Source organism: Pongo abelii, chromosome X (assembly GCF_028885655.2).
Source record: "Pongo abelii isolate AG06213 chromosome X, NHGRI_mPonAbe1-v2.0_pri, whole genome shotgun sequence".
Lineage (NCBI taxonomy): Eukaryota > Metazoa > Chordata > Mammalia > Primates > Hominidae > Pongo > Pongo abelii.
In genome coordinates, this window is record NC_072008.2 from 45,016,158 (window position 1) to 45,040,838 (window position 24,681).

At 41.7% G+C, this 24,681-nt stretch overlaps 1 pseudogene; it reads left to right on the top strand.

The window, feature by feature from the left end:
* Nucleotides 1-19,262: 19,262 nt before the first annotated feature.
* On the top strand, nucleotides 19,263-20,212 carry LOC100453069 (small ribosomal subunit protein uS2-like; annotated as a pseudogene).
* The last annotated feature ends 4,469 nt before the right edge of the window (nucleotides 20,213-24,681 follow it).

Here is a 24,681-nt window from a genome sequence, read left to right on the forward strand (position 1 = left end):
TGGTTGCCATCAGTTTCTCTCTTAATTCTTCAGCCTTGAGACCCTCCCTCAAAGTAGTAGCCTTATAATGAAAAGGAAAAACAATTATTCCAGACTGCCAGTTGCTTATTTTTCTGTTAATTGTACTGCCTTCCTTCCAGGGGGGATTTCATAAAAATCAATTGTCCCAGTCGGGTGCGGTGGCTCACGCCTGTAATCCTAGCACTTTGGGAGTCCGAGGCAGTTGGATAACCTGAGGTCAGGAGTTCAAGACCAACCAGGCCAACATTGTGAAACCCTGTCTCTACTAAAAATACAAAAATTAGTCGGGTGTGGTGGCACTTGCCTTTAATCCCAGCTCTTTGCGGGGGGGCTGAGGCAGGAGAATCGCTGGAACCTGGGAGGCGGAGATTGCAGTGAGTCAAGATCGTGCCACTGCACTCCAGCCTGGGTGACAGAGCGAGACTCTGTCAAAAAAAAAAAAAAATCAATTGTCCCTGCTTTCAAGTGTTAGAGGCAACAAAGAATTCCCACATTGGGTGAGTTCAGCTCTAAAAAAAATCCAGCCCCAAAGGTCTGTGGTTTTTCAAGTCTATATTCAAGTTGTTTCGGAAATAGGTTTATTAATCAATAACAAAAGTAAACTCTGATTTTCCTTCTACAGCAGTCCTCCACTCCCTGAGTGAGTCAAGATGAGCTGTTAATTTCACACCAAAGCCACACTTAATATCTCAAGTCCAAGATGATCATAGCAAAGCAGAAACTAGGAAGACTGTTGAAGTAATGTGACAGAAACTTAGAACAGAGAAAATGGTAATAAGCCCCTTGATTAAGAAAAAAGAAAGATGATATAAAAATCAGAGGAGCAAACTATGTAATGAAATCCAGACACTTTATTTTGGTCAGTGAAGTAAAAACACAAGTAAATTTGAGGGAACATTAAATTCACCACCCGGGCCTACAGAGAACTACTGTCCAAATGTCAGCATATTTTGCTGTCTTACTTTTCCTGTATCACTGTGACATGGGATCCTCGAAAACCCCATGTCTTTCAGCAGAGAAACCCTTTAGTTCTGACTGGCACAAGCCTATCATGAGGGAGAGTTGCCACCTGTTCCTGCTGTTCCCTTCATATCTTCCTCTCTTCTTCTTTTTTTTTTTTTTTTTTTTTTTTTTTTGAGATAGAGTCTCGCTCTGTTGCCCAAGCTGGAGTGCAGTGGTGCCATTCTGGCTTACTGCAACCTCTGCCTCCCGGATTCAAGCAATTCTCCTGCCTCAGCCTCCCCAGTAGCTGGGACTACAGGTGCCCACCACCACGCCCGGCTAATTTTTGTATTTTTAGTAGAGACGGGGTTTCACCATATTGGCCAGGCTGGTCTCAAACTCCTGGCTTCAAGTGATCCGCCTGCCTCAGCCTCCCAAAGTGCTGGGATTACAGGCATGAGCCACCACGCCTGGCCCATATCTTCCTCTCTCTGAATTCCTTGCCTCGCAATCGCAATCCTGCAAAGCAAAGTGGTCTAGTGAAAAGGGTAATGACATGAGAGTTAGGAAACTTGTCCCAGCCCTCGCTGTGCTGAGAACCCACGGAGTCATCTCAAACATGTCATACACAGTGACTTTCCTCTTTAGTAAAATAAGGGATTTAGTCTAGATGATTCTATAATTATTCCTCTCTCTTCCATATAGACATCACTCTGAATTTAGAACTCAGGATCAACGAAACAAATGAGATTCGGAGCTATTCAGAAGTGCTCTCTGTTGGAACTGAAGCTCTCATGGGTAAAAGACAAGAATTTCTGCATCCAGTCTAAAGCACACATGCTGCACCTGGCAATGTGTTAAAGCTCATTCTCAGAATGGGTCTGATGGAGTCCTGATGGGCCCGATATGTCACTTATCTGTAGAGTGATCAACCTATTGTGTTTGAGTCCTGGGTTGGGGCCCAAAGCTAACTAAGCCCTCTTTAATCCATCCTAATGATCTTAAAAGTCAGGGACAAGAGCCCCCCATGTGCTTCGAGTGGCCATAGCAGCTATCTAGGCTCCTTGGAAGTAGGCAAGAGACTCATGACCTATGGTGTTCCCTCTTGATCCTAGTAAGTCAAGATTCCCCAATATCGTCCCTATCCTAAGCAGCAGGAAATGTGAACTGAGCCATTTAATCATGGAAGCTGTCATTCACCAAGCGCTTACTCTGAGCTGGCAACATGTTGAGCACATTTCGGGGCTTAATTCTCACAGCAGCCTCTTCAAGTCAGTACTATTATTATCCTCACAGTACAGATAAGGAAACTGAGTGTAGCAAGGCTTACATAACTTCCCTAAGGTCATACAACTGGTAAGTGGCAAAGCTAAGATTCCAATCAGGGAATCTGATACCAGAGCCAATATTATAAAAAATAACAAAAGCAAACAAAACGCCTTTTATTTTGACATAATTTCAAATTGCAAGAACAGTATCAAGAATTCCAGGCTGGGTGCGGTGGCTCATGCCTGTAATCCCAGCCCTTTGGGAGGCCGAGGCAGGCAGATCACTTGAGGTCAGGAGTTCAAGACCAGCCTGGCTAACATAGTGAAATCCCGTCTCTACCAAAAATACAAAAATTAGCTGGGCATGGCGGCATATGCCTGTAGTCCCAGCTACCTGGGAGACTGAGGTAGGAGAATTGCTTGAACCCAGGAGGTGGAGGTTGCAGTGAGCCAAGATGGCGCCACTGTACTCCAGTCTGGGCAACCGAGTGAGACTGTCTCAAAAAAAAAAAATCCATATATCCTGTACTCAGATTCTCCAAATGTTAGCATTTTACCGTAATTTGCTTTATCCTTCTCTTTGTGTGTATATATTATATGCTTATGTAATACATATGTACGTACATATATATTTATGTGTGTAATATATTACATACACACATAATATATATAATCTTTTTTTTGAACCATTTGAGAGTAGATTGCAGACAGGAAGCTTCTTTACTCCTAAATAATTCAGTGTGTATTTCTTAAAAACAAAGACATTCTTTTACATGAACACAGTATAATTGTCACAGTACTGTCAATGAACATTGAAATAATACCATTGTAAGATCTTTCAACCTTATTTAGATTCTGCCAATTCTTCCAATTAGGTCTGTTATAGAAAAAAAATCTTCTGGCTCAGCTCAGGATCAAATCTGTGATCACACATTGCATTCAATTGTCACATTACTTTAGTCTCTTTTAACTTTGAGTATTTCCTCAGTCTTTCTTTGTCCTTCGTGATCTTGACAAGCGATTGTCAAGTTATTTTACAGAACATCCCTTCAATTTGGTTTGTCTGATGTTTCCTCCTGCTTAGACCCAGATTATCCATTTTTGGCAAGAGTGCCACAAATGTGATGTTGTGTCTCTGTGCAGCATATCAGGAGGCACATATCAGTTTATCCCATTACTGGCCATATTAACTCTGATCACTTGGTTAAGGTCGCATATGCCAGTCTATATTCACCCTTTGCAATGAATCTGGTGCAGACAGAGCCCATGCCTTTAACCATTACTCTATAGAACTACCTCTAGGCAATCAGCACTGTGCTAGTCATTGAAGATACAAAGAGCCTTGAAGGAATTCTCCTGACAGAGAGCTTACAATATTAGTGGAAAGAAAGCATGTGATATATTACTTCAGCATCCATCCACAAATTGTCCTGTGAGTCCCACAGACAATTAGAGTTAGAGGAATTCAAGGATAGAAGTGACTTTTGAGGCCTAAGGGCTCCCCGAGGAGCCTCGGTTGGGAAACTGCTCTTGTTAGGGAATTAGAAGAGAGGATGGGTTTGGCTTCTGGGCACACAGGGCTGTGCAGAAACATAGGTGGGAAGGGACAGAAACAGCCTAGGCACTGTCTTAGGAGGGCCAGAACAGAGTATCATTGTCTCATACAAGAAGACTGGCAGCCATTTTAGGGGGATTGCTGGCAGCATGGAAAGGGTGACCAAAAGAAAGCTGGAAGTCTGAATTCAAAGCCCCTTGGGAATCAGAGTGTGATGAGATACCGGGTTGAGTGAGTGGCCTGGACCCAGAGTAGTTCAGAAAAATCTGCCTGATTAACTCCCTAACTCCTGGGCTAGTATTTCACCAAGTTTTAACAGCACCAAGTGGCCCTGCCATACATGCTCTGAAGGATGTGTTCATGGTATTTTCGGTGCCAAGGCCAAAGATGTTTGGCAAGAGCAACAGTTTTTTGTGGAGGAATAAGGTGAACCAAAGTAGGAGAGATAGATGGGGAGTCATTGGGAAAGACTCACATGCTCCGTTAAGGAATTATTTGCACGATCTTAGCCTAGGGACTCTATCTTGTGTACATACAACAAAGTGACAGAGTGAGAGTTTGGAATTCTATGTCTGATTTCACCGGCTACTCCTAAACACCAATTAGAATCTTTTCAGAATACTATTTTCGCCTGCTTCTATAGTAAGAATAGGAACTGGCACTTCTCTGAAGTACCCTTTGCCTCTAATCTGGTTCAGAATGAAAGTGCTCTCATTAAATGGAGATCTCATTATATTCTGCTCTAATCTACAACACAATCATAACGCAGTGATTACCTTGAATTATTATTGCACGTACTTCCACCCACTTATTATTATATGTCTCTGTACTTTAATTATGTTTCAATGAATATAATTCCATACCCTTCAATACTTAAATAAAATTCACTTTAAATATAACTGCGTGCCTATAATTCTCTGTAAATGTGAGTGCTTGCACTGCAAATAATAAAAATTAGTATTGCTCTGGAGGCTGAACAAACTAAGCCATGCCTGAAAGAAATCAGTTGGCATTTTAATGGAATTTTAAAACATCAAAATTTGTTACCACCTTATTTTTTCAAAAACACATTTTAAGAGGATGATTTTTGTAGCTTTAACAACAACAAAAAATCTTTGGAAGGAAACAGCAATTCTGTAGAGGCTTTTGTTGTCTACTAACCACTTCACCAGGGAATTCATTCCAATAGAGAATTGAATTTTTTTTTTAACTGCAATGAGGTTTATTTGTTTTTTGTTGCTGTTGTTTACTTATTTGTGGCCATGCTTCTGGAAGAAATTTCTTGGACAGTTCAAAGGGTCAAAGTGAAATTTCAGAATCAATAACCAGGTAACTGGCATTAAGGCCTTCTACCTGCTCTACCCATCAGCACATGCATTCTTATTACCCAGGAAAAAGAGTGGCATTAATGCTTATATTATTTCTGGCACGCACCCTTAGGAAGCCACATACTCCCTTATTTTTGCCAAGATATGTCTCAGAGGAGACTGTCTTCAGAGAATTTTTTTGAATTCTGTCGTACTTACTAGTATAGCTGCAACACATGTATATGCTTTGGTTGGTATTTATTTCAAACATATGGTCAATAATATCTTGGACTGAAAAGTAATCATTGTGATAAATTAATTCATGACCTCATGCCAAGAGACAATGCTCCCAAAGAACTAGAGAAATGGCAATCCTGCTCTTTCATTTCTAGTTTCTGATTTTAAAAGTAGCAGATGGCCAGGCTCGGTGGCTTATGCCTGTAATCCCAGCACTTTGGGAGGCAGATCACGAGGTCAGGAGTTTGAGACCAGCCTGGCCAATATGGTGAAAACCCATCTCTACTAAAAATACAAAAATTAGCCAGGCGTGGTGGCGCGCGCCTGTAGTCCCAGCTACTCAGGAGAGGCAGAAGATTCGCTTGAACCCAGGAGGCAGAGGTTGCAGCCAGCCGAGACCGCACCACTGCACTCCAGCCTGGGTGACAGAGTGAGACTCCTTAAAAAAAAAAAAAAGTATCAGATGAGTTAGAGGCCTCAGGAACAGGTTTGTTGAGAGAGAACTAAACCAAAAGCCATTTTGATCATCTTTGATAGGGAGTAAACACAGAGTAGGTTTTATAAACCCTCAGGCTAGGTAAACCCTTCAAGTTTAATCTCAGTCCCCTATTGTGAACTATTCAAAACTCATTGTCCAGGAGAGTGCCCTGACATTATCACTGCTGGAAAGAATCGATGTTATTAAAATAACAATTTTTCTTGAAAAATATATTTACAAAGCTGGCCACACCAGTCCATGGAGTAAGTCAAGCCATTATATAAACTGGTTACTAAAGTTTTATCTCAAAAGCAGGGAAATAGGCCGGGAACACTCACACTTGTAATCCCAGCACTGTGGGAGGCCGAGGCAGGCGTATCACCTGAGGTCGGAAGTTGGAGGCCAGCCTGGCCAACATGATGAAACCTCATTTCTACTAAAAATAAAAAAATAATAATAATAATAAAAAAATTAGCCAGCGCCTGTAATCCCAGCTTCTCAGGAGGCTGAGGCAGGAGAATCACTTGAACCCGAGAGGCAGTGGTTGCAGTGAGCCAAGATTGTGCCATTGTACTCCAGCCTGGGCAACACAGCGAGACTCTGTCTCAAAAAAAATAAAAGAAGAAGAAGAAGGCCAGGCGCAGTGGCTCACACCTGTAATCCCAGCACTTTGGGAGGCCAAGGCAGGAGGATCACAAGGTCAGGAGTTCGAGACCAGCCTGACCAACACGATGAAACCCTGTCTCTACTAAAACTACAAAAATTAGCTGGGCGTGGTGGCACACGCCTGTAATCCCAGCTACTCGGGACGCTGAGGCAGGAGAATGGCTTGAATCCGGGAGGCGGACGTTGCAGTGAGCCGAGATCGCGCCATTGCACTCCAGCCTGGGCGACAGAGCGAGACTCTGTCTCAAGAAAAAAAAAAAAAAGAAGGTAAATGTAGCCTATGGTGACACAGTCAATCTCCCAGATATCATGTTTCCATGTCTGAGCATAGTTCTCTTTCCATGTTAACTCCTTAGCTACAGTTCCTTTTCCCTGGAAATTCTTCCAACTCATCTACCAATTTATCAAGGCAATTGAGCCTATGGCATTATTTCACTTCATTACCTTGACTTTTGCCTAAAGGAAAAAAAATACATAAAACCAATAATCATGGATCAATGTAAAAATCAAAGGCAAGTATTTCCACTTCCAGCACGACAATGTAAAGCGCTCTGCAGCCCCTTTCGCAGAGAATAATAAGTAAAACATTATTTTTTTGAAACAACCTTTGAAAGACTCTGGAAATGGTCTTAAGGGCATACAGCAAATAAGGAAGCATTTATTCAAGAAAACCTACTAAAACTCCCTAAGAGTTTGTGGTATTTAGACCAAGATCTGCTTCCCTCCACCATCCCAGCTCAGCAAGATAGAAACTCCATTCCAGACTTCTACATTCAAGAATACAGGGTTCCCAGTTTCCCCACTCCCCAGCTCCTAGTCAGAGGGATAGCTAGGAGCGGTGGGATGTGAGAATTTTTCATCTTGTCCTCAGCTACCTCCAGCTGAGGCTATTCTGAATAAATGCAGCCAAGATGTATGGGTTTTCTTCTTCCGCCAGCCCCGCTTTATGCAATGGAAATTCTACCTTCAGTGCAACATTGTTGAGAATACTGAAGCCTCAATTGCCCTTGCCCCAGCTTATAAGGTAAAGGTTCCAAGTGGGGAGAGGCAAACTAAGGAGACTTCAAGCCACTGCCCTCCCATACCAAGTACTCAGGTCCTAAAGCTGGGGTTTCATTCAGAGAGAAACACACTATTGCTTCCACCTGCAGTTCCAGAGCCAAGACTCAAATTTTGCCTGAGGGTAGAGACAGGATATAAACCCAAGAGCTCTGAATCTCCTTCCAAAGGCACTGACTTTATTTGCAACAGAGTGAGAAGTTTAGGCCTAAGGGCATTCTCAAAACTAGTGGAGGTTGTGAAGAAAGGCAATTGGAAGGAGATGGGTAAAATCATTAGAGATACAGGCTAAACTGTAGAAACCAACCCCATGATCCAATCACCTCCTGCCAGGCCCCACCTCCAACACTGGGGATTACAATTTGACATGAGATTTGGGTGGGGACACACAGCCAAACCTATCAAGGCGCAATAATACAATTATATACATATTGTTTTATTCAATTGCTTTTAAAATCAGTTAGAAGGAGAAATATGCATTCATATGATCTTTTATAGTTACATAATTACCTTCCCCAGTGCTCTTTGGTTTTTGTGTTTGTGGATTTGGATTGCTATCTGGGGTCACTTGCTTTCCACCTGAAAAATTCTCTTTAGTATTTCTTGTAAGGTGCGTCTAATGGCAACACATACTCTGGTTTTGTTTATTCAGGAATGCCTTTATTTCACTGCCATGTGGAGATTGTGCCTGCTACCTCTTCACCTTCCGCCATGATTGTAAGTTTCATGAGGCCCCCCGCAACCGTGCCTTTTGTATAGACTGCAGAACTGTGAGTCAATTAAACCTCTTTTCTCCATAAATTACCCAGTCTCATAGTCTTTATAGCAGTGTGAGAATGGACTAAAGCAATTACCCTGATACCAAAGCCAAACAAAGACACTACAAGAGAAGAAGGCCACAGACCAATATCCCTTAGAATATGGATGCCAAAAATCTCAACAAAATACTAGCAAACCAAATTCAGCAACATATAAAAAGAATTATATACCATGACTAAATGGGATTTATCCCAATAATGTAAGGTTTGTTTAACATCTGAAAATCAGTTAATATAGTAACACGCCATATCAATGCAATAAAAAACAAACATACATGATCATTTCAACAAACACAGAGAAAGCATTTGACAAAACCAAACACCATTTCATGATTTAAAAAAAATAAAAACACTCAGGAAACTAGAAATAGAAGATAACTTCCTCATTCTAATAAAGGGCATCTAGAAAAAAAACACAACTAGCATCATTTTTTTTTTTTTTTTTTTTTTTGAGATGGAGTCTCACTCTGTCACCCAGGCTGGAGTGCAGTGGCGCGATCTCGGCTCACCACAACCTCCACCTCCCGGGTTCAAGTGATTCTCCTGCCTCAGCCTCCCAAGTAGCTGGGATTACAGGCTCCTGCCACCATGCCCAGCTAATTTTTTGTATTTTTAGCAGAGACAGTGTTTCACCATGTTGTTCGGGCTGGTCTTGAACTCCTGACCTCAGGTAATCCACCTGCCTCGACCTCCCAAAGTGCGAGAGCCACCGCACCCAGCCTGCTAACATCATATTTAATGATGAAAGACTGGCTGCTTTCTTCCATCAGGAATAAGACAAGGGTGTCTTCTCTAGCCATTTCTATTCAATATTGTACTGGATGTTCTAGCCAGGGCAATGATAAAGGAAAAATAAAATAAATAAATAAATAAATAAAATTGTATTTTTCTATACTTATAATAAACAATCTGAAATTGAAGTTATGAAACAGTTCCATTTACACTATCATAAAAAAGAATAAAATGCTTGGAAATAAATAACTTAAAAAAGTGCAAAATTTTTACTGTTAAATCTATAAAACAATGTTGAAAGAAATTAAAAATGCAAATAAATGGGAAAACATCTTATGTTCATGTTGTTTTTCCAATAAATTGCGCTGAGACAACTGGATATATACATACAAAAGAATAAAGTTAGACCCTTAGCTCACATCATATATAAAAATTAACTCAAAAAGGATCAAATACCTAAATGTAAGAGTTAATACTATAAACTCTTAGAAGAAAATATAGGAATAAACCTTCATGACCTGATATTTAGCAATGAATTCTTAGTTATGGCACCAAAAGCATGAGCAACAAAAGAAAAAAATAGACAAATTGGACTTCATCAAAACTAAAAACTTCTGTGCTCCTAAAAAACACCATCAGAAGGTAAAAAGACAACTCACAGAATGGGAGTAAATCTCTTCAAATCGTATATCTGACATGGAACTTGCATCTAGAATATATAAAGAACTCTTACAACTCAATAATAAAGAGACAATCCAACTTTCTAGTAGTGTGAGAATGGACTAAAGTTTCCTTCAAGTTACGAAGCATCTGAATAGACATTTCTCCAAGGAAGATGTATACGTGGCCAATAAACACATGAAGAGATGCTATCATTGGTCATTAGGGAAATATAAATCAAAACACACCCACTTGCATGGCTATAGTCAAAAAGTCAGCTAATAACAAGTACTGACAAGGTTGTATTCGGAGCCTTTATACGTTACTATTTAGCAGCTGCCTTGCTAAAAAAATTGGCAGTTTCTCAAAATGTTAGTCATAGAATTATCATAGGAACCAGCAATTTACTCCTAGTTATATACCCAAGTGAAATGAAAACGTACATCCACACAAGAACTTGTACATGAATGTTCATAGAAGTATTATTCATAAAAGCCAAAGGGTGGAAGCAACCCAAATGTTCATCAACTGATGAATGGATAAACAAAATGTGATATATTCATATGATGGAATATTATTTGGTCGTGTAAAGGAATGGAGTACTAATACATGCAACAACATGGATCAACCTGAAAGATTATGTTAAATGAAAGAAAACAGTCACAAAAACTGCATATTGTATTTCATTTAGATGAAATTTCCAAAATAGGCAAATCTATAGAGACAGAATGTAGATTAGAGGTTATTTAGGGCTGGAGTGGGGGATATTAAATAGGAGAGCAATAGCTAAAGGGTACAGGATTTCTTTTTGAAGTAATGAAAATGTTCTAAAATTGACTGTAGTGATGGTTTCATACATCTGTGAATACACTAAAAAACTAAAAATTGTATACTTTAAATGGGTGAGTTGTATGGTATGTTACTTATATTTCAATGAGGCTATTAATAATCAATGGCAAATGGCCAGGCACAGTGGTTCACGCCTGTAATCCCAGCACTTTGGGAGGCCAAGGCAAGTGGATCACCTGAGGTCAGGAGCTCGAGACCAGCCTGGCCAACATGGTGAAACCCCATCTCTACTAAAAATACAAAAATTAGCCGGGCATGGTGGTGCACGCCTATAATCCCAGCTACTCGGGAGGCTGAGGCAGGAAAATCGCTTGAACCCGGGAGGCAGAGGTTGCAGTGAGCCAAGATTGTGCCACTGCACTCCAGCTTAGGCGACAGAGCAAGACTTGGTCTAAAAAAAAAAACAAAGGCAAATGTAATGGTACTTCAGGAGAATTTGGTGGTCTAAATAACGCACAGATTTGTTTGTCACAGTAAGCAGCAACACACAGAAACCCTGAAACTAATTGGTCAGAGTGTCTTAGTTCATTCATGATGCTATAAAAATACCTGAGACTGGGTAATTGATAAGAACAGAAATGTATTCCTTATGGGTCTGGACGCCAGGAAGTTCGAGATCTAAGTGCCAGCAGATTCAGTGTCTGTAAGGGCTGTTCTCTGCTTCCAAGATGGCACATTGTTGCTGCAAGCCCTTATGACTTAATCATTTCCCCAAAGTCCTCACCTCTTAATACCATTACCCTGGAGTTTAAGTTCCAACATATGAATTTTGGAGACACACATGCATTCGAACTGTAGCACTGAGTGTGCCTTGGGAACTGGGTTAGGCATGGATACCCATGTCATCTCCGTAATCCTCTTCTGCCACCAGAAAATATATCACTTGTTTATACACCCAACTTTTATTAAACTTTTAGCTTTATTTCTTTTATTTAATTTTAAAATAAGGTCTTGCTCTGTTATTTTGATTGGAATGCAATGGCATGATCATAGCTCACTGCAACCTTGAACACCTGGGTTCAGAAATCCTCCCACCTCAGCTTCCCAAACTGGAACTTCAGGTACATGCCACCTTGCCTGGCTAATTTTTGTTATTCTTTTATTTTTTAGAGATAAATTCTCACTATGTTGCCCAGGCTGGTCTCAAACTCCTGGCCTCAAGCAATCCTCCTGCCTTAGCCTCCTGAGTAGCTGAGATTATAGGTGTGAGGCACCACACCCAGCTAAACTTTTAATTTTCAATAAATCACTTGCTTTTGGTGGTGGGAACACAAAGGACTCCCGAAACTCCCTGTCTGACAGGGTAGTCAGACATAAACAACCTTTATAGGGCCCAATAATAAATTCTCAGAATTTGTGAATAAGGTCAAATAAAAGTCACCCTCTCAGCAAAAAATCAATGTAAAATAAATCAGCTTAGCCATGTGTAGAAGTTGCCTAACAGATGGTTTATAAATGTGCTGTTGATAGAGATACTTGGAAACCATCAGAGTCAGATGCAATAAACAAAGACCAGGCCAGTAAGGCTGAGGGGTCACATCCCTGAGATAGGCTCTGAGTTCTCTGCAAGACTTTCTATTTATCATCAGAAAGCCATATTTGTATGAATTAGTCTGAGCACACTCTCCGCACTCCTGGGTTAGGCCTCTTATCTACCCAGGGACTTTCTCTTATCTTCCTTTGGCTTATCATTTCCTAACTTTCAGCTCCAGTACCCAATTTGGATCACACCTCCAACATCCCTTTTGCCTCCTGAAGTAAGCTTGACATCTTATGCAGATTTTTGCAGCATCCCACCCTCAACCCGGATCTTGTCTTTACACTAATAGCCCATCCTTGTCTTGCTCTGATACCTGATGCATATGGAGCAATGAGGAAGCATCTTCAGGAAAGCCTTCCTGGAATGTGAGTAATCTGCTCAATAGTTTTGTTTGAAGTGAATGATGAGTCAATAGAATGGGGATATTCTGCATGGAGTGTAGAAAAAAAAGAGAGCCAAGAGCCAAAGATTTGTGGAACTTCAGGATGGCCCAGAGATGAGCTATTCTCCTGATTGTCTGGCCTAGGTGTTATGGAAATTTTGGCAAACACAACTCTGGAGGGGGAATGGCTCTGTTAGGTGACATTGGCTTTATGACAGCAGCCATTTTAATCATCTGATTTCTTGTGGTCTGACTCCCATGCTCACCCAATAATCATCTGGTGGTATAGTCATTTGACCTCTCAGATACCTATTTCTACAAGGAAAAGAATGTGCTGACCAACCATGAGTAGTCCTGATTACTTGATGTTCGGTTTCTTACCATAATTTAATAAATTGGCATTTTGGCCTCTAGTAAGCTAGTAGTCCCCTGAATTTAATTGCCTCTGGGTTCAATGCTGAACTCCAGTGTCCTGGCCTCCAAAGCAAATTCTATCACCCATTGGAAAGACTCACCAGCCTTTCTGAAGTTTCTATTAAATGCAACCACTGTTATTTCACGAGAAATGTAGTCTAGTGGGTTATAAACTAAATGCCAGGAAGGCATGGACTCAGAGTGATTTATACATCTTGGAAGGAAAGAAGTGGGAAATGAAAAAAACTTCACAGAGTAAATATTTGAGCTCTTAAAGGGTTTTCATTCAGCTTAATGATTTGAGAATCGTTTTCTAATTATAAAAGTAATACATGTTTAATGTTGCAAAATGTGGGTAACATAGAAAAGCATAAATAGAAAAAAAATTAAAAGACGATTACGATTTAGACAGCTGAAGAAGTGAAAGCATTCTTTTTTGATGACTTGCAATCAATTTTTCTGACATAAGCTGCACTCAATCACTCAAGCCCAGACCAAAAACTCACTGACATATCAGAGTGGGCTGAATTCAAATAAAGGCAAAAATTAAAGCTTTGGCTTTATGTGGATTGATTTCTGATTTCAAACCTTTTATCTCATTTTTCTCCAAATAGTAGCACATAGACCCACTGTCAATCAGAACCACCTGGAAGGCTGGGCACAGTGGCTCACGCCTGTAATCCCAGCACATTGGGAGGCTGAGGCAGGTGGATCACTTGAGGTCAGGAGTTCGAGGCCAGCGTGACCAACATGGTGAAACCCCATCTCTACTAAAAATACAAAATTAGCCGGGTGTGGTGGCACACACCTGTAATCCCAGCTACTTGGGAGGCTGAGGCAAGAGAATCACTTGAACCCAGGAGGCGGAGGTTGCAGTGAGCTGAGATTGCACCATTGCACTCCAGCCTGGACATCAAGAGTGAAACTCCATCTCAAAAAAAAAAAAAAAAGAAAGAAAGAAAAAGAAAAGAACCACCTGGGGAAAACTTGTTTGAAAATGCAGATTCCTGGGTCCACTGATGACCTACTGAATGAAACTCTCTGAGGGTGGGACCAATAACCTGCAATTTAATATACTTCTTTGGAGATTCTTATGCACACTAGCATTTGGGAGCCACTTTGAAAAAAGCTTTTTGGGGTGGTGAAAATGATGGTTTGGCGATGTGAATGTGGGTACTTTAAAACATATCTGAAGGAATTGGAACCCTTGTGCATTACTGGTGGGAATGTGAAATGGCGCAGTGGCTGTGGAAAATGATATGGATATAACTCAGCAAATTAAATATAAAATTACTGTGTGAGCCAGAAATCCCACTTCTAGGTATATAGCCAAAAGAAATGAAAGCAGGGACTCAAACAGATATTTGTGCATCAATGTTATTAGCAGCATTATTCACAATAGCCAAAAGTTGGAATCAAGCCAAGTGTCCATCAACAGAGGAATGAATAAACAGGAAATGTGGTATGCACCTACAATGGAGTATTATTCAGCCTTAAAAAGGAAGGAAGTTCTGACACATGCGACAATGTGGATTAACCTTGAAGATATTATGCTGGTGAAATAAGCCAGACACAAAAGGACAAATAAAGTTTGATTTCACTTATATGAGGTGACTCGAGTTTGACTGAATTTGACTATACTCCTAGAGTTGCCAGGGCTGGAAGCAGGGCAGAATTGGGGAGTTAGTGTTGAATGGATATGGAGTATCATTTGGGGAACATAAAAAAGTTCAGGGATGGATGGTGTGACCATTGCACAGTAGTCTGAAGTGGAAATAAAAAAGGCTCTCACCAGGAAGCGACCACAGAAGTGTGGGTCAAGTTCAAGCTCAGATGCAGAAGGTTATAAGGATCTCACAATGTATCTTGCATCCAGCCTTATTGGAAGACAAGGGCTTCCAGGTTACTTTATATTGTGATTTAAAGTGTTCAGCAAACTAACACAGAAACAGAAAACCAAATACCACATGTTTGCACTTATAAATGGGAGCTGAAGGCCAGGCGCGGTGGCTCATGCCTGTAATCCCAGACTTTGGGACGTCGAGGAGGGCAGATCACCTGAGGTCAGGAGTTTGACACCAGCCTGACCGGCATGGTGAAACCCCTTCCGTACTAAAAATACAAACATTAGCCAGGTGCGGTGGCGGGTGGCTGTAATTCCAGCTGCTCGGGAGGCTGAGGCAGGACAATCGCTTGAACCCAGGAGGCGGAGGTTGCATGAGCTGAGATCTCACCACTGCACTCCAGCCTACCTGGGCGACAGAGTGAGACCCCGTCTAAAAATAAATGAATAAAATTTAAAAATAAAAAGTAAGGGCCGGGCGTGGTGGCTCACGCTTGTAATCCCAGCACTTTGGGAGGCTGAGGCGGGCGGATCACGAGGTCAGGAGATCGAGACCATCCTGGCTAACACAGTGAAACCTCGTCTCTACTAAAAATACAAAAAATTAGCCGGGCATGGTGGCGGGCACCTGTAGTCCCAGCTACTCGGAAGGCTGAGGCAGGAGAATGGCGAGAATCCGGGGGGCGTAGCTTGCAGTGAGCCGAGATCGCACCACTGCACTCCAGCCTGGGCGACAGAGCGAGAGTCTGTCTCAAAAAAAAAAAAAAAGAAAAAAAAAAAAGGCCAGGTGTGGTGGCTCACGCCTGTAATCCCAGCACTTTGGGAAGCCGAGGCGGGCGGATCACGAGGTCAGGAGATCCGGGCGGATCATGAGGTCAGGAGATCCAGACGATCTTGGCTAACACGATGAAACCCCGTCTCTACTAAAAATACAAAAAGAAATTAGCCGGGCGTGGTGGTGGGCGCCTGTAGTCCCAGCTACTCGGGAGGCTGAGGCAGGAGAATGGCGTGAACCCGGGAGGCGGAGCTTGCAGTGAGCCAAGATCGCGCCACTGCACTCCAGCCTGGGCAACAAAGTGAGACTCCGTCTAAAAAATAAATAAATAAATAAATAAATAAATAAATAAATAAATAAATAAAAATGGCAGCTGAATGATGAGAACACATGGACACATAGTGGGGAACAACACACTGGGGCCTGTCGGAGGGTGGGGTTGTGGGAGGAGGGAGAGCATCAGGAAGAATAGCTAATGGATGCTGGGCTTAATACCTAGGCGATGGGTTGATCTGTGCAGCAAAACACCATGGCACACGTTTACCTTTGTAACAAAACTGTACATCCTGTACATATACCCCTGAACTTAAAATAAAAGTTGGAAGAAGAAAATTAAAGTGTTCATTTAGGGCTGCAAACCTAGATTTTGTTAGTGAAAAGTTACCAATGTCCCTGATTGGCCCAGCATGACAGGAATTATAGTCCTGAGCTCAAAGCAGAAACAAAAGCCAACAAAAGAATGCTGTTTTTTTCTAGTATTTGAAAACCTTAGCTAACAGTTATATTAAGCTGGAAATACTTATGTCTTCTACTAAAGAGCCCTAGATTTAGAAAGCCAATGTTGTTCTCAGGGCATCATTGGTTGATGCTAATCCATATTTTCCCTCTTCTTTACTGTTGGGAAACTGACCAATTTTACTACATAAAAGGGGCAGATTCAAGTGGTTTGCAAGCTATTTAGAGTAACTTTTTGACAAGTGTAGGCTGCTTCAGCAAAAAGCTTGGGAAGGCTAGAGACAGAGTCATTGGAGAAGTTTTAAACTCAATAAATCATAATACAATCTCACTAAAAACTCTGAATTATGGATTTCTGAGACTTGAGATTAATTTCCTCAAATGCAAGAAGTTAATAAGTGGCAGACCATGCCAGAGTAGATCATGGCAGACCTCTTTTAATGTAATGATACAAATCTGTTTTTGTTTTTAGGATCTGCCCTTATTTTCAAATCCAAATATCCCTCCCAATTTGTTGAACCATATTCCCCTTTTATCTGCCAGCCTTGGGCAGACTAAACCCCAGAGCCTCATGTAAGAAGACTCTGACATGGGAAAAGATTCTCACTACATTGTTAACTCAAATAAATACATGTAAAATAGAAATGGACTATACAGTATGTGCCAGTCATGTTTTTTTTTTTTTTTTTTTTTGAGACGGAGTCTCGCTCTGTATCCCAGGCTGGAGCGCAGTGGCACGATCTCGGCTCACTGCAAGCTCCGCCTCCCGGGTTCATGCCATTCTCCTGCCTCAGCCTCCTGAGTAGCTGGGATTACAGGCACCGGTCACCACACCCGGCTATTTTTTTTTATTTTTAGTAGAGACAGGGTTTCTCCACGTTGGTCAGGCTGGTCTCGACCTCAGGTGATCCACCCGCCTCGGCCTCCCAGAGTGCTGGGATTACAGGCGTGAGCCACCAAGCCCGACTCATTTGCATTTCTCTAATGATCAGTGATATTGAGCTTTTTTTCATATGCTTGTTGACCCCATGTATGTTTTCTTTTGAAAAGTGTCTGTTCTTTGCCCACTTTTTAATGGGGGTATTTGTTTTTTTCTTGTAAATGTGTTTAAATTCCTTAAAGATGCTGGATAGTAGACCTTTGTCGGATGCATAGTTTGCAAATATTTTCTCTCATTCTGTAGGTTGTCTGTTTACTCTGTTGATAGTTTCTTCTGCTGTGCAGAAGCTCTTTAATTTAATTAGATCCCATTTGTCAATTTTTGCTTTTGTTACAATTGTTTTTGGTGTCTTAGTCATAAATTCTTTGCCCATTCCTGTGTGAAGGATGGTATTGCCTAGGTTGTCTTCCAGGGTTTTTATAGTTTTGGGTTTTACATATAAGTCTTTAATCCATCTTGAGTTGATTTTTGTATATGGTGTAAGGGGTCCAGTTTCAATCTTCTGCATATGGCTAACCAGTCATCCCAGCACCATTTATTGAATAGGGAGTCCTTTCCCATTGCTTGTTTTTGTCAGCTTTGTCAAAGATCAGATGGTAGTAGGTGTGCAGATTTATTTCTGGGCTCCCTATTCTGTTCCATCAGTCTGTGTGTCTGCTTTTGTACAGTACCATGCTATTTTGGTTACTGTAGCCCTGTAGTATAGTTTGAAGTCAGGTAACGTGATGTCCCCAGCTGGGCATGGTAGTACACACCTGTAGTCCCAGCTACTCAGGAGGCTAAGGTGGGAGGGTCTCGAGCCAGGGAGGCCAAAGCTGCAGTGAATCATGATCACACCACTGCACTCCAGCCTAGGTGACAGAGCAAGACCTTGTCTCAAGTAAACACACAAACAAATAAATTAATCAAATAAATAAATCAGAAGTGTTTGGGCTGGGCATGGTGGCTCACGCCTGTAATCCCAGCACTTTGGGAGGCCGAGGCAGGTGGATCACGAGGTCGGGGGTTTGAGACCAGCCTGACCAACATGGTGAAACCCTGTCTCTACTAAAAATACAAAAATTAGCTGGGTGTGGTGGTGGGTGCCTGTAATCCCAGCTACTCAGGAGGCTGAGGCAGGAGAATTATTTGAACCCGGGAGACAGAGGTTGCAGTGAGCTGAGATTCTGCCATTGCATTCCAGCCTAGGCAATAAGGCAAGACTCCGTCACAAAAAAAAAAAAAAAAAAGAAAAAGAAAAAAAAAAGAAAGTGTTTGGCAGGCAAAAGCAAAAAAAAACTATTACTGCAGATAAAGATATTTAAGAGCATGAAAAATTACATTCTTGAACCATTTCCTCCTCAGTCTTTCTATCTTGAGTTTGATTTTTTTTGTTTATTATGTACAATTCTATTTTTGAAAGTAATACATACTTGCTAAAGGAAAATTTGAAGACTCAGAGAAACACAAAGAAAAAAATTTTTAAATACCTGTAATCTTACCAGGCAGACATAACCACTGTTGCCATTTTGGTATATGCCTTCACATTTTTTTATATGTACATATTCAATAAAAGTATGCTATTTTTGTAGTCTGCTGCTTTTACTTATCAATATGTCATAAATGCTGGGTTTTCTGAATCAATATCCCCCAAAAATGACTTTACACTATTAAAGTGCCTAACAGCCTTTAATTTAACCTGTATCAAAATTAGAAATGTTCTAATTAGGAGGAGCTAATTTAATGTATCTTTTCTCTATCTGTTCTATTTTTTGGGGAAAAAAATAACAAAAACAAAAAATATCTTGACTTTTTCTTCTCTTCATTGAAGATCTTCCTGTGACCTTATTTATGAAGCTATTCCATCCAATGGAATTGGCTGTTATTATATCATCCATATCAAGATGATTATGAATATCTGTGGTTAATATTTTATTAAATTCCAATAACTGATAAATAAAAGTAATGTTTGTGTTAACCAGAGGATATCTAACCTCATTTAAAATCTAACCCTGGCTTTCCACGCTACCTACAGAGGGGTCCATACGGCATTGTCCTGGATTCCTGTCGTAACTTAAAGGGAAACTTTCACAATGTCCGGAGCCCTTGATGTCCTGCAAATGAAGGAGGAGGATGTCCTTAAGTTCCTTGCAACAGGAACCCACTTAGGCAGCACCAATCTTGACTTCCAGATGGAAGAGTACGTCTATAAAAAGAAAAGTGATGGAATCTATATCATAAATCTGAAGAGGACCTGGGAGAAGCTTCTGCTGGAAGCTCATGCTATTGTTGCCATTGAAAACCCTGCTGATGTCAGTGTTATATCCTCCAGGGATACTGGCCAGAGGGCTGTGCTGAAGTTTGCTGCCGCCACTGGAGCCACTCCAATTGCTGGCCGCTTCACTCCTGGAACCTTCACTAACCAGATCCAGGCAGCCTTCCGGGAGCCACGGCTTCTTGTGGTTACTGACCCCAGGGCTGACCACCAGCCTCTCACAGAGGCATCTTATGTTAACCTACCTACCATTGCGCTGTGTAACACAGATTCTCCTCTGCGCTATGAGGACATTGCCATCCCATGCAACAACAAGGGAGCTCACTCTCGGTTTGATGTGGTGGATGCTGGCTCGTGAAGTTCTGCGCATGCATGGCACCATTTCCTGTGAACACCCATGGGAGGTCATGCCTGATCTGTACTTCTACAGAGATCCTGAAGAGATTGAAAAAGAAGAGCAGGCTGCTGCTGAAAAGGCAGTGACCAAGGACGAATTTCAGGGTGAATGGACTGCTCCAGCTCCTGAGTTCACTGCTACTCAGCCTGAGGTTGCAGACTGGTCTGAAGGTGTACAGGTGCCCTCTGTGCCTATTCAGCAGTTCCCTACTGAAGACTGGAGTGCTCAGCCTGCCACGGAAGACTGGTCTGCAGCTCCCACTGCTCAGGCCGCTGAATGGGTAGGAGCAACCACTGACTGGTCTTAAGCTGTTCTTGCATGGGCTCTTAAGCAACATGGAAAAATGTTTGATGGAAAATAAACATCAGTTTCTAGAAAAATAAATAAATAAAAATAAAATCTAACCCTGGGCTGGGCACAATGGCTCACACCTATAATCCCAGAACTTTGGGAGGCTGAGGCAGGAGGATCACTCGAGGCCAGGAGTTCGAGATCAGGCTGGGCGATACAGTGAAACCCCATCTCTATTTTTTTCACTTTTTTTTATATCTTTTTTTTTTTTTTTTTGAGACAGAGTCTCAGTCTTTCCCCTAGGCTGGAGTGCAGTGGTACGATCTCAGCTCACTGCAAACTCCGCCTCCCGGGTTCAAGCGATTCTCATGCCTCAGCCTCAGCCTTCCAAGTAACTAGGATTACAGGTGCCTGCCACCACACCCAGCTAATTTTTGTATTTTTCGTAGAGGCAGGGTTTCAGCATGTTGGCCAGGCTGGTCTCGAACTCCTGAACTCAGGTGATCTGCCCGCCTCGGCCTCCCAAAGTGCTCGGATTACAGGCGTGAGCCACTGTGCCCAACTTAATCTTTTTTTTTTTTTTTTTTTTTTTTTGAGATAGGGTTTCACTCCTGTTATCCAAGCTGGAGTGCAATGGCGCAATCTGGCTTACTTCAACCTCCGCCTCCCAGGCTCAAGCAGTTCTCCTGCCTCATCCTCCAGAGTAGCTGAGACCATAGATGTATTCCACTGCACTCGGCTAATTTTTTTTTTGAGACAGGATTTTACCATGTTGGGCAGACTGGTCTCAAACTCCTGACCTCAAGTCATCCGCCCGTCTTAGCCTCCCAACGTGCTGGAATTACAGGCATGAGCCACTGTGCCCGACCGGTGTTTTGAATCTTTTCTTCCTTATGACACACAAAGTTGCTCAGCCCATCTCTATTTTTTAAAATAAAAATAAAATCTACCTACGTTGACAGAGGATTTGCTGTTGCTCTTTTGTTCTTGAACAGATCACTGAGGGACTCAAGAAGGTATGCCTATCCTTCCCAGAAAGTTCGCCACTCTGTAGAAGTCTGAGTCAAGCTCTAAGATTAGAACTCCGCAAGTTTATCCCTAACTTCACCTCCAAGCCTCTGATTAACTGATCTATGTTAGAAGAACATCTGGGCTTGTCTGTTGTTCGTCTCCAAGACTCCTAACTCCTGTATTCACCTGCTAAACAGGAAGAATCTATCACGTACCATGTTTTATATTAGGTGCTATGCATGAATTTGAGAAAGCTGCTGATGTCTGTGTTTGGAAATCCTCAGGTTCATGATAAACCTTGAGTATTTAATCTGTTGGTGTTTTTTTATTTGTTTTGCTGTTTGTTGTTGTTGCTGTTGTTTGTTTTTTTCCGGTCTGTGGTAGGCTGAATAATAGCCTCCCAAAGACATCCCATCCTAACCCCTAGAGCCTATAAATATGTCACATTCCATGGTAAAAACGGACTTTACAGATGTGATTAAGGTTATGGACTTTAAGATAAGGAACTCATCCTGAATTATCTGAATGGGCCCAATCTAATCACATGAGCTCTTAAAAGCAGAGAGCTTTCTCTGGCTGGAAGCAGAAGAAAGATATGGGCAGAAGTCAGAGAGATTTGAAGCATAAGAGGGACTTGACCTGCCGTTGCTAGAGTGAGCCACATGGAAAGCATGAAAAGGAATGCAGGCAGCCTCTAGCAGCAAAGACCAGCTCCTGACTGACAGCCAGCAAGGAAATGGGGATCTTAGCCCTTAAATCACAAGAAACTAAATTCAGCCAACAGTCCAAATGAGATTGAAAGTGGATTATTTCCCAGAACCTCCAGAAAGGCTCTGCCAAAACCTTGCTTTTGGCATTGTGAGACCCTAAGCTGAAGACCCGGTTGAACCATGCTATTCCCAGATTTTTGACCTACAGAGCTGTAATAAACTGATGTTGTTTTAAGCCACTAAATTTATGGGATTCTGTTATGGCTGTCGAAACTAACATGCTGCCTGTAATTAAAATCTACCCTTTTCTCAAAATCTACGCTTGAGAAATAAGGTCCATTTTAAAACTTAATTATTAGGTTAAAAATAGAGCTCTCGGTCTGCACGGTGGCTCACGCCTGTAATCCCAGCACTTTGGGAGGCTGAGGCAGGTGGATCACAAGATCAGGAGTTCAAGACCAGCATGACCAACATGGTGAAACCCAGTCTCTACTAAATATACAAAAAATTAGCCAGGCGTGGTGGTGCACGTCTGTAATCCCAGCTACTCAGGAGGCTTAGGCAGGAGAATCGCTTGAACCCGGGAGGCGGAGGTTTCAGTGAGCCGAGATCACGCCACTGCACTCCAGCCTGGGTGACAGAGAGAGACTCCATCTCAAACCAAAAAAAAAAAAAAGCTCTCTGTAATGCAGGAATATTAACATATGAATTATGATATCATTATGATTTGTTCAGAAAACTCCAAAACAAAATAATGATTGCATTACTAGAAACCAACTAAAATGGGGCTCAAGACTATATAAATTCCCTACTTACTTCTAGGATCATTCCTTTAGAGGGCTGCAGATGTTTTGCATTTAACATTTATCATAATTTAAAAAGAAAAGGAGAAAGATAGTCTTTTTTTTTTTTTTTGAGACAGAGTCTCTCTCTGTCACCCAGGCTGGAGTGCAATGGTGCGATCTCAACTCACTGCAACCTCCGCCTCCCGGGTTCCAGTGACTCTCCTTACTCAGCCTCCCAAGTAGCTGGGATTACAGGTGCCTGCCACCACGCCAGGCTAATTTTTGTATTTTTAGTAGAGATGGGGTTTCACCTTGTTGGTCAGGCTGGCCTCAAACTCCTGACCTCAGGTGATCCACCTGCCTCAGCCTCCCAACGTGCTGGGATTACATGCGTAAGCCACCGCACCCGACCGAATTGGAATATATTTTAACTTTTACAAGACTATTGCCAGGCATGGTGGCGCACACCTGTAGTCCCAGCTACTCGGGAGGCTGAGACAGGAGAATCACTTGAACCCGGGAGGCGGAGTTTGCAGAGAGCTGAGATCGTGGCACTGCACTCCAGCCTGGGCGAAGGAGCAAGACTCCGTCTCAAAAAATATATATATATATATACACATATATATATTCCAATTCAAGTACTCTATATACTGTTTATTGTTATCTTTGTGTGTGAAAGGGGATGAGAATATGTAAGGCTACTTCAAAATGATATTGATACATCATTCTGAAACACAGAGAAGCTTAAGATTCCAATCTCATTATGCAAGGTGGCAGTTTTCCTCTTTCCCATTCCAACAAAGTCGGAGCCTATTGAAATGCAATCCAAGCCAGACAGAAATTAAGAGACAGAGTTAAGAAGGGTTCCCAGAAACAAGAAGCAGCCAGTTTGCAGGCAGCCAATTTCAGAGGTCAATACATTGACTGTGTCTATCTTTTCAGATCATCATATTCTGCTTCAGGCTTTGATGTGGTCAGAGAAAAGAAGCCACAAAGAAATACATCAGGGAAGCCCTAATGATGTGCAACGTGGGCTGTGGGTGGCCCAAACCCACAGCGATGCTTCCTTGTTATTACTAATAATTGCTTAGCATCATTGGATGGTTGCCTGATGTGTGTGAGATCATTTGGGGAATAAAAATGTTTTGAACACTGACACAGAGCAAATTTTTCTGATCTGTGTTATTTTTATGATGTTCCTTGTATGCACATTGTGACCAAACTCATATTTGCTTTGGTTTTTGAGATTTCTCAGGTAGGCATTAAGGAAGATGCAAGATGCATTCAATTTTTTGATTTTTTTTTTTTTTTTTTTTTTTTTTGAGACGGAGTCTCGTTCTGTCACCCAGGCTGGAGTGTAGTGGCGTCATCTCGGCTCACTGCAACCTCCGCCTCCCAGGTTCAAGCAATTCTCCTGCCTCAGCCTCCTGAGTAGCTGGGATTACAGGCGCCTGCCACCACACCCAGCTAATTTTTGTATTTTTAGTAGAGACAGGGTTTCACCATGTTGGTCAGGCTGGTCTCGAACCCCCGACCTTGTGATCCACCTGCCTCGGCCTCCCAAAGTGCTGGGATTACAGGTGTGAGCCACCGTGCCTGGCCTGCATTCAATTATTTGAAATGTTTATTGAAAAATACAAATGCCCTGATATGCCCTGTTCCAGGAGCCACATTGGAAAAATCCTATAAAATATAATTAAAATTGATACAGAACTGTATTTATATAGTCTACAATTCCAAGTATTCCCAGTGAGGGTAAGACTAGACACAAAGTTGGAACATATTAAATAGGTTGTTTATTTAAAGTGTTAGGATGGATGATCATATAACAAAATTCCATGTGAGACAAACACAATCCTATTAAGATTATGCATGCAACAGCCAAATCTGAAATAATCAGATTTCTTAAATTTATTTGAAATAGTAGAATTACCATTATTGTTTTTGTATCACATTTATAATTTTGTACTACTTTTAATCTCTACTATTGCCTTTGGCCGTTGTAATATTAG